Raw genomic sequence first — 12351 nt, forward strand, 5'->3', positions numbered from 1 at the left:
TCATGGCTCAGGTCATGATCACAGGGTCCTGGGATCAAGCCCTGAATCTGGCTCTCTGCTCAGCAGGGAGCCTGCTCTCCCCACCCCCCCCACCAAGCCCTTTCTCTGCCTGCCTCTCTGCTGCTTGTGATCTCTCTCTCTCTCTGTCAAATAAATGAATAAAATCTTAAAAAAAAGAAAAGAAAACCCTCAGGCTCACTGGGATATATTGGCACAATGAGGAATTACAGCACAATGAGGAATTACAAAGTGCTTGGGTGGCTCAGTGGGTTGAGCCCTTGCCTTTGGCTCAGGTCATGATATAGAGGTCCTTGGGTCGAGCCCCACATCGGTCACTCTGCTCAGTGGGAGCTGCTTCCCCCACTCTCTCTGCCTACTTGTGATCTCTCTCTGTCTCTGTTAAATAAATAAATAAAATCTTGAAAAAAAAAATGACCATGATGTGAACTATGTTTATAGGTAGAAAGTACTTTGCAGTGAAAAGAGCAGAACCCAGAGTAGTGAATACTCACTAATTAAAGTTATGTAGCAATCCCATGGGTATTAAACAACAGAGGAGAGGAATCTGCCAAAGGTGAAAACATTTCCTAATTTAACATTCTTTGTTTTTCTGTAAAGTTGCTTAATCTCACTGAAGAAGAAGGAAGACCTTGTTATAACCATTAGTCCTGTAGTGAAATCTCATATACTTCGAGTGGGAATGTAAATTGATGAAACTTTCTGGAGAACTAGTTTGGCAACTTTATTTAGTACCTTAAAAGTATTTCCAGTATTTTCATGTTTAGGGATATAGCCAAAGGGAATATTTCCCTTATGCTGTGTCTTTTATTCCCATGACCTATTCATTGCATAACTGGAAGCCTGTCTACCCACTTGCCCTCACCAATTTTACCCCCCATCCCCAGCCTCCTCCCCTCTGGCCATTACCAGTTTGCTCTCTATATTTATAGATCAGATTCTGCTTTAAGGACATCTTTTGGGGAGAAATATTTATAACCAAAAATATCCATTGAAGCAGTATTTATGATGGCAAAAAATGGCAACCACCTATATGCCTGTCAGTGGAATATGAAGCAGACGTTAAAAGTAATGCAATGAAATTTTACTGGCTGAGGAGATAATCATCACTCTAGAAAAAGACTAGTAGGAAATGATAATAGTAACTATTTCGGGATGAGTGGAACAAAGTCATTGATATTTTCTTTAATACTTTATATATTTTTTATTATGAGCAAGTATTACTTTTGCCTTCAGAAAAAAAAAATGTTTATTGTTTTAAAATGCCACTTTTAGGGTAATTCTTTGATGAAACCCAGCTTCCTAAAACCATTCATCAAGTGTTTCGTTAACATTTGTGGAGTATCTGCTCTTTGTCAGTTATTTGAATAGGTACTGGGAATATAAAGTCCAGTATCATCCAGATCATGCCTAGTTTAAGGCCACTGGAGAAGAAAGATTAGCAGTCAAGAGGATAGATGCAAATTGCTCCTTTTCCTAATTCTCAACATTAAGAAGTTTGTATGATCTAGATTTGCCTTCGTGTTTCTTTCCTTTGCAAGTGTTCTTACGTTGGTGTCCTGTATTTTGGCTATTTCTTTAACTAGATTCTAATCCGGGGCAGGGACTATGAACTCTGTTTCAGGCTACCTGGTATATTCAAAGTACCGTAGTTTGGGGTTCTGTGTGGAATCAATACATTTGTTGAAATAACTGATTGTCTTCGCCTGAAAAAAATAACAGGTTAGCAGGCATATCAACCAGCAGGCGGATACGCTATTGCCCTCTCGTTTGCCTGTGCTCCTAATCCTACATACAAGACCACGGAGATTGTAAAAAATCCATTCCCAGGCCTGACCCAGGGGCTAACTGGACAAATCCTTTGCCTACTGGCTTCTGCTGATCCCATTAACTTGCTTTATCCAGGAAATGAATCATATGTGTATTTCCAGATTGGGACTTGGGAGTACTCCTCTAACCATCTGGCTAAAATGACTAAGGAAATAGAGAAATCAGCTGAAGGCCCTAAGGCCAGTTCCCATCCGACCATGTTTCAGTAACATGACTGCGAAAGGCCATTGGAACCGCCTAAGGTGTGTGTTCAGATTTTGCCATGTTTTGCCAAGAGTCACAAATGTCATAGACAGTGGACTGAATGCTTCACAAAATCAACAAGTGGAGGAGAAAGTGTGTCGGCTGTGCTTGGCTCCTCTGCAGCCTTTGTCCATTGAGATTGCCTCAGACCTTTAACGATGAAAGCCATCTTCTTAGTGGTTGGGTTGCTGTGAAATTAGGTAATTTTGGGTGAACGCAGTGAACAATACCTTACAGTAGATGCTAATTAAGTGAACTGAATCAGTCCTTGTGTTACGAAAAATCATTTGTAATAGCTAACTTATATCAAATACTACATCAGTAAAACATCATGATGTATACTGCTTGAACCAAAGAGAAAGAGTCCCAAGATCACATTTTCTTTTTTTTAAAGATTTTATTTATTTATTTGACACAGAGAGAGGGATCACAAGTAGGTAGAGAGGCAGGCAGAGACAGAGAAAGGGGGAAGCAGGCTCCCCGCTGAGCAGAGAACCCGATGTGGGGCTCAATCCCAGGACCCTGAGATCATGACCTGAGCCGAAGGCAAGGCTTAACCCACTGAGCCACCCAGGTGCTCCGAGATCACACTTTTCTTAAAGGCACAGGGATGTCTAGAAAGAATATTCTTTCAGTTTACTGCATTCTAAGAACATGGGAGTGGGGTTGGGGGGCCAGGGACCCACGGAGGATGAACTCATGGAATTTTCCAAGTGGATCTTGTGACTGTCTAGAGTATAAGCACCTGACAGATAGATACATTAAACCCACTCTTAAATAGGTAAGGCTACTGAGATCCAAAGAGCTGCAGTCACACATAGAAAAATTGGAGATCTGGAGCTGGATTGTACCCTTAGACCTAATTATAACTTTAGTTCCTAGATGGTAGGTTCAATGAATGTGTGTGATATAAGGCCATCCGGGTTCAGAGAAGACGTGGCGGGGTCAGCGGGGTTGTCCTTCCTTGTCTGGAGTGCCTTCTTCCTCACAGGCCCTCTGGCTTGCCTTTGTGAAAAGGTAGGTCCCAGAGCTTCAGATTCCCCCCAGGGAATTGATCTACACTGCCCCTGGGCATCCAGGTCAGCTTTTTGCTGGTCTTTTAATGCCATGCTTTACAGTACAAAGGATCTCTATTTTGGGGTGTCTGGGTGGCTCAGTCGGTGAAGCATTTGGCTTCAGCTCAGGTCAAGGTTCCAGGTTCCTGGGATCGAGCCCCGCATCGGGCTCCCTGCTCAACAGGGGGCCTGTTTCTCCCTCTGCTGCTTCTGTTGCTGTCTCTCTCTCTCTCTCTGTGTCAAATAAATAAAATCTTAAAAAACAAAATAAAATCAAAGAGAAAGACTAAGCTTAGAGTCATGATGACAAGATTGTTTGCGTCAGCGTAGCAAGCCATCATATGCATACACCCTAATATATACAGTCTTTTCCCTTTTGTTGAACATTAATTTAGAAGTTGTGGCTTGTATAAATATGCCAGTGATGAACTTTTGTTTGAAATCCAAACATATTCGTTTATATTATGAGCATCAGGATAACTTCTGTGCAATTAGGAGATCAAATGATAAAGAACATTTTAAGGCCCTTTTTTAAAAATTAATTAATTTATTTATTTATTTGACAGACAGAGATCACAAGCAGGCAGAGAGGCAGGCAGAGAGAGGAAGGGAAGCAGGCTCCCCACTGAGCAGAGAGCCCAACGTGGGACTCGATCCCAGGACCCTGGGATCTTGACCTGAGCCGAAGGCAGAGGCCTAACCCACTGAGCCACCCAGGCGCCCCTTAAGGCCCTTTTTATCGTGAGATAGTTTGTCATCAAAGTCTCTGTATGGAGAACTTACTATGTGTTCTTCGATTCCACTGCAGCTGTTGTCTGTAGAACAGGAGAGGAGCTGCTCTCAGACTAGCTGCCTCCCCACCAATCCTGTGAGCTTCTCACGTACAGGAATGAAGCATGACAAGCCTGGTCTCTCCTAGGAGTCTCCCGGTCCCCTCGCCATCTATCCCAATAATGGTGATCCCCGATTACAGTCAAATTCTATCCTAATGCCTTTCCGACTTAGACAATAATCCATCAAGTTCCAATAAGATGTAGCCAGGAAGGGAGGCAATGGTAGAATAGAAAAGATAAAGACGGGGGTTTGAAAGACCTTGGACCCTGTCCTCTGCTCATGTACTGCTGTGTAATGTTGGTCATCAGGTCAACTACTGTGGCCTCAAGAGTCCTTGTCTAAGGTGAAGAAACCAGGTGCCTTCCGGCTCTAGGAGTCTAGGCTTTTTTTTTTTTTTTTTAAAGATTTTATTTATTTATTTGACAGAGAGAAATCACAAGTAGATGGAGAGGCAGGCAGAGAGAGAGAGAGGGAAGCAGGCTTCCTGCTGAGCAGAGGGACTCGATGCGGGACCTGATGCGGGACTCGATCCCAGGACCCTGAGATCATGACCTGAGCTGAAGGCAGCGGCTTAACCCACTGAGCCACCCAGGCGCCCCGAGTCTAGGCTTTTTTGATGGAAGTTTTACTCAAGACACCGTATCTCTGGTATTCCCCTAAAGACAACGCCTTTGATAATAACTCTGTTTCTTACATGGAGTCTCCAGAGAGTCACATAAGGCAACCAAGTCTGACAGCCTTATCATCCTACCATTTTTTGTGGTCGAAATTATTGAATGTTTTCAAAAACAGTTATGACTCTCACCACAAGTTAATAAATTGTTATCCAGTGAGCTTGGTTCAAGTAGTTTGGCCTGACTGATACTTTTCACTAAGATAATAGGTGTATGGCATTTTTACACGCCATATGTCCTCTGACCCTCATTATTTTTTATTTTAATTAGTTGATTTATGTATGTATGTAGGTATGTATTTCTGAGGGCTTTTCTGCCCACCATTGCCCAACACTGCAAAGCAATGTTTATTGAGCAATAGCAAGGTAATAGTACAAAGCTCCTGAGGAAGGAGGGGACCCGAGAGGGTTGCCCTGAGCCTCATTATTGAAATAAATAAATAAAATAAAATAAAATAAAATAAAATAAAATAAAATGAGGCAGATCAGACAGAAATCTCCATTTTATCACATGAGGAAACCATGGTTCAGAACAGCCATGAGACCCAGCAGCCTGCAAGGAAGTGATGGGCTAGAAATACTAACATGCACTATGGTTGCTTTTGATTCGTGACTCCCCACAGGAAGGAACACAGCCTGCTCTCTACAGCCTGGGTCCAGGGCTGGATCTGTGACCTAGGCCGGCCAACCGACTCATTCCCCCGACAGTAGTCATTAGCCCAAGGATTGGACATGTGACCTGCAGCCCATGAGAGTTGTTCCCTGGGATTAATTCATGGGAGCAGGGGTTGGGGGAGCATTCTTTCTGCTAGGGTTGCTCGCAGGCACAGCCACATGGAGATCTTTCTACAGTGAGAGAGAATCCGGGTAACAGGGAAAGTAGAGCAGAGACGTTGAATTGCTATCTCCAGAAGCCATGCTTTCTGGAGCTGGTTAATTCTGTGACCTGTCTGGCTAGTCTTCCAGGCTAGGTGAGCCAATACATTTCTTCTTTTTTTTTTTTCTTATGTACTAGTATAAGGAATAAGGAAATGAACCCAAAACCTCTGGCTCTCAGGCCAGGGTCCTTTTTCTAATGTTAATCCTAGCAGTGAGTCATTGAGTTGAATGCTTAAAATGTGCTCAACACTTCTTCTTCTTTTTTTTTTTTAAAGATTTTATTTATTTATTTGACAGACAGAGATTACAAGTAGGCAGAGAGGCAGGCAGAGAGAGAGAGAAGGAAGCAGGCTCCCTGCAGAACAGAGAGCCAGATTTGGGGCTCGATCCCAGGACCCTGGGATCGCGACCTGAACCAAAGGCAGAGGCTTTAACCCACTGAGCCACCCATATGCCCCCAACACTTTATTTTATTTACTGAACCAAAACAAAAGCTTTCATCCCAAAAGGCTAACTATGGAAACCCAGAGAGCACAAGCAGAGTGAACAGCAGAGGTGACTGGAGAAGCAGGCTCTCTACTGAATAGAGAGCCGGATGTGGGATTCAAGCCCAAGACTCTGGGATCATGACCTGAGCTGAAGGCTGACCCTCAATTGACTGAGCCACACAAACACCCCATGGAGAGCATTTCTCATTAAATTTATATGTGTTCAGCACCTGAGTGGCTCCGTCAGGTAAGCGTCTGCCTTCCGCTCAGGTCATGATCTCAAGGTCCTGAGCCCTCATTGGGCTTCTTGCTTAGTGGAGAGCCTGCTTCTCCCTCTGCCTCTCCCTGTCTCTGGGAAATAAAGAAAATCTTTGAAATGAAATAAATTTATATGTGTAGCCCAGAGTACTTTTTGGAGCTTCTACTCATATATCCAATGTCTTCTTTCCACTTCCCCTGGGATGTCCTAGCATCATATCCAGATTAAGATGTCTGGGTCCAAACTTTCCATCTCCCACTGCACCTCCTAAACCTGTCTTTCCAATCACTGTAAAAGCTCTTTTCACTCAGTGAACAAGGTAAAGACCTGGGACTCCTTTTTGAACCTTCACTCCCCATGAGTCCCCATGGTTGATCCATCCCAAGTCCTGCCGGCTGTACCTCCAGAAATATCACAAATCTCCTCCCTTTCCTCAATCTCCAGGGTCTCCACTTTATCCAAGCTATTGTCACTTGTTCGGATTTCTGTAATAGTCTCCTAACTAGCCTTCCTGCTTTATCCACGTTTGACTCCCTCCCATCCATTCACTGAATAGCTTGAAGGATCTTTAAGAATTTAAGATCATGTCAGTTTCCTGCCATTGGTTTCCCATAGCCCTTGCCCTGTGGCCCCTTGCCTATCTCTCCAGTCCCATCCAATGGCTTTCTTCCCTCACCAAGTCCTCTACAGCCATAGTGACCTTTCTCTTTCTGAAACATGCTAAGTGCATTCCTTCATTAGAGCTTTTGCATATGGCTATGCCTTCTGCCTGTAGTGGGACCCCCCCCCCCGCACTGTTCCTCACATGTTTGTCTCCTCAACCATCTGTTCCCATGTTCCCAATATCAATTTCATTTCTCCAAATGCACCTTCCATGATTCCCACTCTTTCTAAAGGAGGTGGTTTCCCCATTCTGCCTATTGCTGCTTTCTCATGATTTTAACATCATCTGTTTTCTTCTCATACGGCTTGTAATTTTTTAATTTAATTTTTAAATAATTTATTTAAATGTTTATAATTTATTATAATATTTATAATTTATTTAAGATTTTATTTGAGAGAGAGAGTGTTTGAGAGAGGAGGGGGAGGGGCAGAGGGAGAAAGAGAGAATCTCAAGCAGACTTCATGCTGAGCAGGGCTTGATCCCAGGACCCCAGGGTCACCACATGAGCCAAAGGCTGACACTTAACTGACTGAGCCACCTAGGTGCCCCTAATTTATTTAATTTTTAAAAAAATGTTTATTTATTTCATTATTTTAGAGAGAGGGAACTGGGGAGGTGAGGCAGGGAGGGCAGAGGGAGAGAATCTTTAAGCAGACTCCATGCTGATCTTGGAGCCCAGCTTGGAGCTAGATCCCATGACCCTAGGGGCTAGATCAAGACCCAAGGTGAAACCAAGACCTAAGCTGAAGTCAAGAGTTGGACGCCCAACCAAATGAGCCACCCAGGTGCTCCCAGATTTGCAATTATTTTATTCTATTTTTTTTGCCAATTTTCTATCTCCCTGACTGTATTATAAACTTCATGAGGGAGAGGCTTTGTCTTGCTCACTGTGGTATCCCTAATATGTACTCAATACAATTAGTTGGGTGAATGAATAAAATCAGTAAGAAAAAAATAAACCCAAATGAGTGACACCAACAGGAGGTCATAAAAAAATGTATAGAGAGCCAATAAACATGAAAGGGTACTCTGTCCCGTAATTAAAAGAGGGGGTGCACTTGTATCAGATTGGCAAAATTTAGAGGTTTGGCTTATCTCTAAGACTTGGCTAGAGTTAGAAAAAAAACATAAGATGGTAAATTAGTGCAGTGTTGTTGTTTTTTTAAGATTTATTTATTTATTTATTTATTTATTTATTTGACAGAGTGAGAGAGATTACAAGCAGGAAGAGAGGCAGGCAGAGAGAGAGGGGGAAGCAGGCTCCATGCTGAGCAGAGAGCCTGATGTGGGGCTCGATCCCAGAACCCTGGGATCATGACCTGAGCTGAAGGCAGAGTCTTTAACCTACTGAGCCACCCAGGCACCCCTAGTGCAATGTTTTTAAAAAGCATTTGGCCGATATCTATCAAGTCGTGAAGGCATATATCCATTGACCTAGCAATAATAGAGATAGACTTGCATAGAATGCAAATAAAATGTTAAGAGTATTCATTGTAGCCATTTTTTTAAATAAAGCTTTATTTATTTATTTGTTTGTTTATTTGAGAGAGAGACAGTGAGAGAGAACATGAGCGAGGAGAAGGTCAGAGGGAGAAGCAGACTCCCCATGAAGCTGGGAGCCCGATGTGGGACTCGATCCCGGGACTCCAGGATCATGACCTGAGCCGAAGGCAGTCGATCAACCAACTGAGCCACCCAGGCGCCCCTGTAGCCATTTTTTTGTAATAGTAAGAATAGGGTATAATTATAACTTTATAATTAATTATATAATTATATTAATTATGTAACTATATTAATTGTAATTTTTTAGTACTTGCTGTGTTCCAGCAACTGTTCTAAGCATCTCACATATAGTATCTCATATAACTCCATGAAGTGGTTGTTTTCATTATATCACATTTTTTAAAAAAAGATTTTTTTATTTATTCATTTAACAGACAAAGGTCACAAATAGGCAGAGAGGCAGGCAGAGAGGCGGGGAGGAAGCAGGCTCCCTGGTGAGCAGAGAGCCCGATGCGGGGCTCGATCCCAGGACTCTGAGATCATGACCTGAGCTGAAGGCAGAGGCTTAACCCACTGAGCCACCCAGGTGCCCCTATATCCCATTTTTTAAGTGAGGAAATCAGCTGGTAAATTCCCCCAAGGAGCAACAGCCAGTAATGGCACAAGTAGGAGTTTAACCTAGAGCTGCACATTTAATCATTAATGCTACACTACCATTTCAAACAACCTAAATGTCTATCAAAGTAGGGAACAAGTTACATAAATATGGCATTTGAAATTCTACACTGTATGGCCCTCTCACCATAAACAGCCATAAAGCTGGACAAAATATATGAAGTGATTGTTTTTGGACATTGTACAATAGGCAGTGCAAGGTTGTGATGCCCAAGAGAAAAGAGATATACAAAGGGGACCCCACTGTCTCTCTGGCTTTCTGCCTGATGATACTTTCTGGTGCTGTAGTGAGGTGGAATCCAAGCAGAACACAGCAAAGATTTATTTTAACATTTGAAACATGAGACAGCTGGGGTTTGTGGGTCATGCTATTAGAGAGAATTCAGAAATCTGCATATGGGTCTTAAGTTTTTAGGCAAATACTAAAGACTTAATGTACAGGGTGAGACTTCACAAGTCTGACAGAGAACAGCTACTTGGTCTCATAGTACAGGGGGACATAGGAGTTCCTACTAGCCAGAGTCAAGAGACCTCCCTAAATATTCTGTGCATTCAGCTGAGGACCCAGAAAGGCCATGCTTTAGGAGTAGCAGTACTTTGCCCTAAGCTATGTCATTCTAGACCTTTCCAACAAAGTTGTTTTTTTAAAGATTTTGTGTATTTATTTGAGAGAGAGAGAGAGATCACAGAGGAAGAGGCAGAGGTGGAAGCTGACTTGCTGCTGAGCAGAGAACCCACTGCAGGGCTCGATTCCAGGACCACAAGACCACGACTCAAACTGAAAGCAGACACTCAACTAACTGAGCCACCTAAGTGCCTCTCCAATAAAGTTTAAAAATAAGCCCCCAAAAAATCAGGTTTTCCTGCCAGTAAATTAACTATTGATTAGGAGATGATATAACAAGGGTGCCTAGCTGGCTCTTTCAGTAGAACATGGGACTCTTTGTGAGTTCAAGCCCCAACTTGGGCATGGAGCCTACTTTAAAAAAAAAAAATTACAAAAAGAGCATCTTTTAAAGGAAGGCAACTAAATCCTGACACTAAACATAATTTAGCATTCACAAAGTTCAACATAAAATTGAAAATTTCTGTACATGAAAAAATCAGAAAAATGTGACCCACAACCAGGTTTTTTTTTTTTAATGGAAAATAGAAACAGACCCATAGATGACAAATGTTGTAAATGGAAGACAAGAACTTTTAAACAGCTACTATAAATATACTTAAGGGCTTAAAGGAAAAGATTTCCATACTGGGTAAACTGATGGAAAAGCTTACTAAAGAAATAGAAATTTGGGAACTGAGAAATATAGTTTCTGAAATATAAATTCAAGGGGGAGAATTAATAGCAGATAGAAACTACAGAAGGAAAAATCAGTGAGATTGAAGATAGAAACATAGGAATTATCCAGAGTGATGCTCACAGAGGGGAAAAATAAACAGGAGAACAAAAAAAGCAATAATCATTAGACAGTATCAAATGGTCTAACATATATAAAGCAGTCCTACAATAAGAGGAGGAAAAGATTAAGGTAGAAGAAAATAGTTAAAGAAATAATGACTGAAATGTTTCCAAATTCGAAGAAAAAGAACAATTCACAGATCCTACAAGCTCAGTGAACACCAAGCAGGAAAAGGTACAAAGAAAATGACACCCAGACAAAAACATAGTCAAATTCCTAAAAGTAAAAAAATAAAATCTTGAAGGTACCTAGAGGAGAAAGTATGCATTACAGATAGGAGAACAATAATATGAATTATCACTGATTTTTCACCAGAAATAATGCTACCCAGAGGACATTGGCAAAAATACTGTTAACCTAGGAATCTAAACCCAGTGAAAATATTTTTTTAATTAACATATAATGTATTATTAGCCCCAGGGGTACAGGTCTATGAATTGCCAGGTTTACATACTTCACAGCACTCACCATAGCACATATCCTCCCCAATGTCCATAACTCAACCACTCTCTCCCTACACCCCTCCCCCGCCAGCAACTCTCAGTTTGTTTTGTGAGATTAAGAGTCTCTTATGGTTTGTCTCCCTCCCAATCCCATCTTGTTTCATTTATTCTTTTCTTACCCTCCAAACCCCCCAGATTGCATCTCCACTTCCTCATATCAGGGAGATCATATGATAGTTGTTTTTCTCCAATTGACTTATTTCACTAAGCACAATACCCTCTAGTTCCATCCATGTTGTCGCAAATGGCAAGATTTCATTTCTTTTGATGGCTGCATAGTATTCCATTTTATATTTATACTACCTCTTCTTTATCCATTCATCTGTTGATGGACATCTAGGTTCTTTCCATAGTATGGCTCTTGTGGACATTGCTGCTATAAACATTCGGGTGCATGTGGCCCTTCGGATCACTACATTTGTATCTTTAGGGTAAATACCCAGTAGTGCAATTGCTGGGTCGTAAGGTAGCTCTATTTTCAACTTTTCGAGGAACTTCCATGCTGTTTTCCAGAGTGGTTGCCCCAGCTTGCATTCCCACCAAGAGCGTAGGAGGGTTCCCCTTTCTCCACATCCTTGCCAGCATCTGTCATTTCCTGACTTGTTAATTTTAGCCACTCTGACTGGCAAAAGGTCATATCTCATTGTGGTTTTGATTTGTATTTTCCTGAAGCCGAGTGATGTGGAGCACTTTTTCATGTGTCTGTTGGCCATCTGGATGTCTTTTTTGCAGAAATGTCTGTTCATGTCTTCTGCCTATTTCCTGATTGGATTATTTGTTCTTTGGGTGTTGAGTTTGATAAGCTCTTTATAGATTTTGGATACTAGACGTTTAAATCTGATATGTCATTTGCAAATATCTTCTTCCATTTTGTCAGTTGTCTTTTGGTTTTGTTAACTGTTTCCTTTGCTGTGCAAAAACTTTTGATCTTGATGAAGTCCCAATAGTTCATTTCTACCCTTGCTTTCCTTGCCTTTGGCAATGTTCCTAGAAAGAAGTTGCTGTGGCTGAGATCAAAGAGGTTGCTGCCTGTGTTCTCCTCAAGGATTTTGATGGATTCCTTTCTTACATTGAGGTCCTTCATCCATTTTAAATCTATTTTCATGTGTGGTGTAAGGAAATGGTCCAGTTTCATTTTTTAGCATGTGGCTGTCCAATTTTCCCAACACCATTTGTTTCCTGCTTTGTCGAAGATTAGTTGACCATAGAGTTGAGGGTCTATTTCTGGGCTCTCTATTCTGTTCCATTGATCTATATGTCTGTT

This window comes from Mustela putorius, unplaced genomic scaffold (assembly GCF_011764305.1).
Source record: "Mustela putorius furo isolate JIRA1106 unplaced genomic scaffold, ASM1176430v1.1 tig00000127_pilon_pilon_pilon, whole genome shotgun sequence".
In the NCBI taxonomy this organism is placed as follows: domain Eukaryota; kingdom Metazoa; phylum Chordata; class Mammalia; order Carnivora; family Mustelidae; genus Mustela; species Mustela putorius.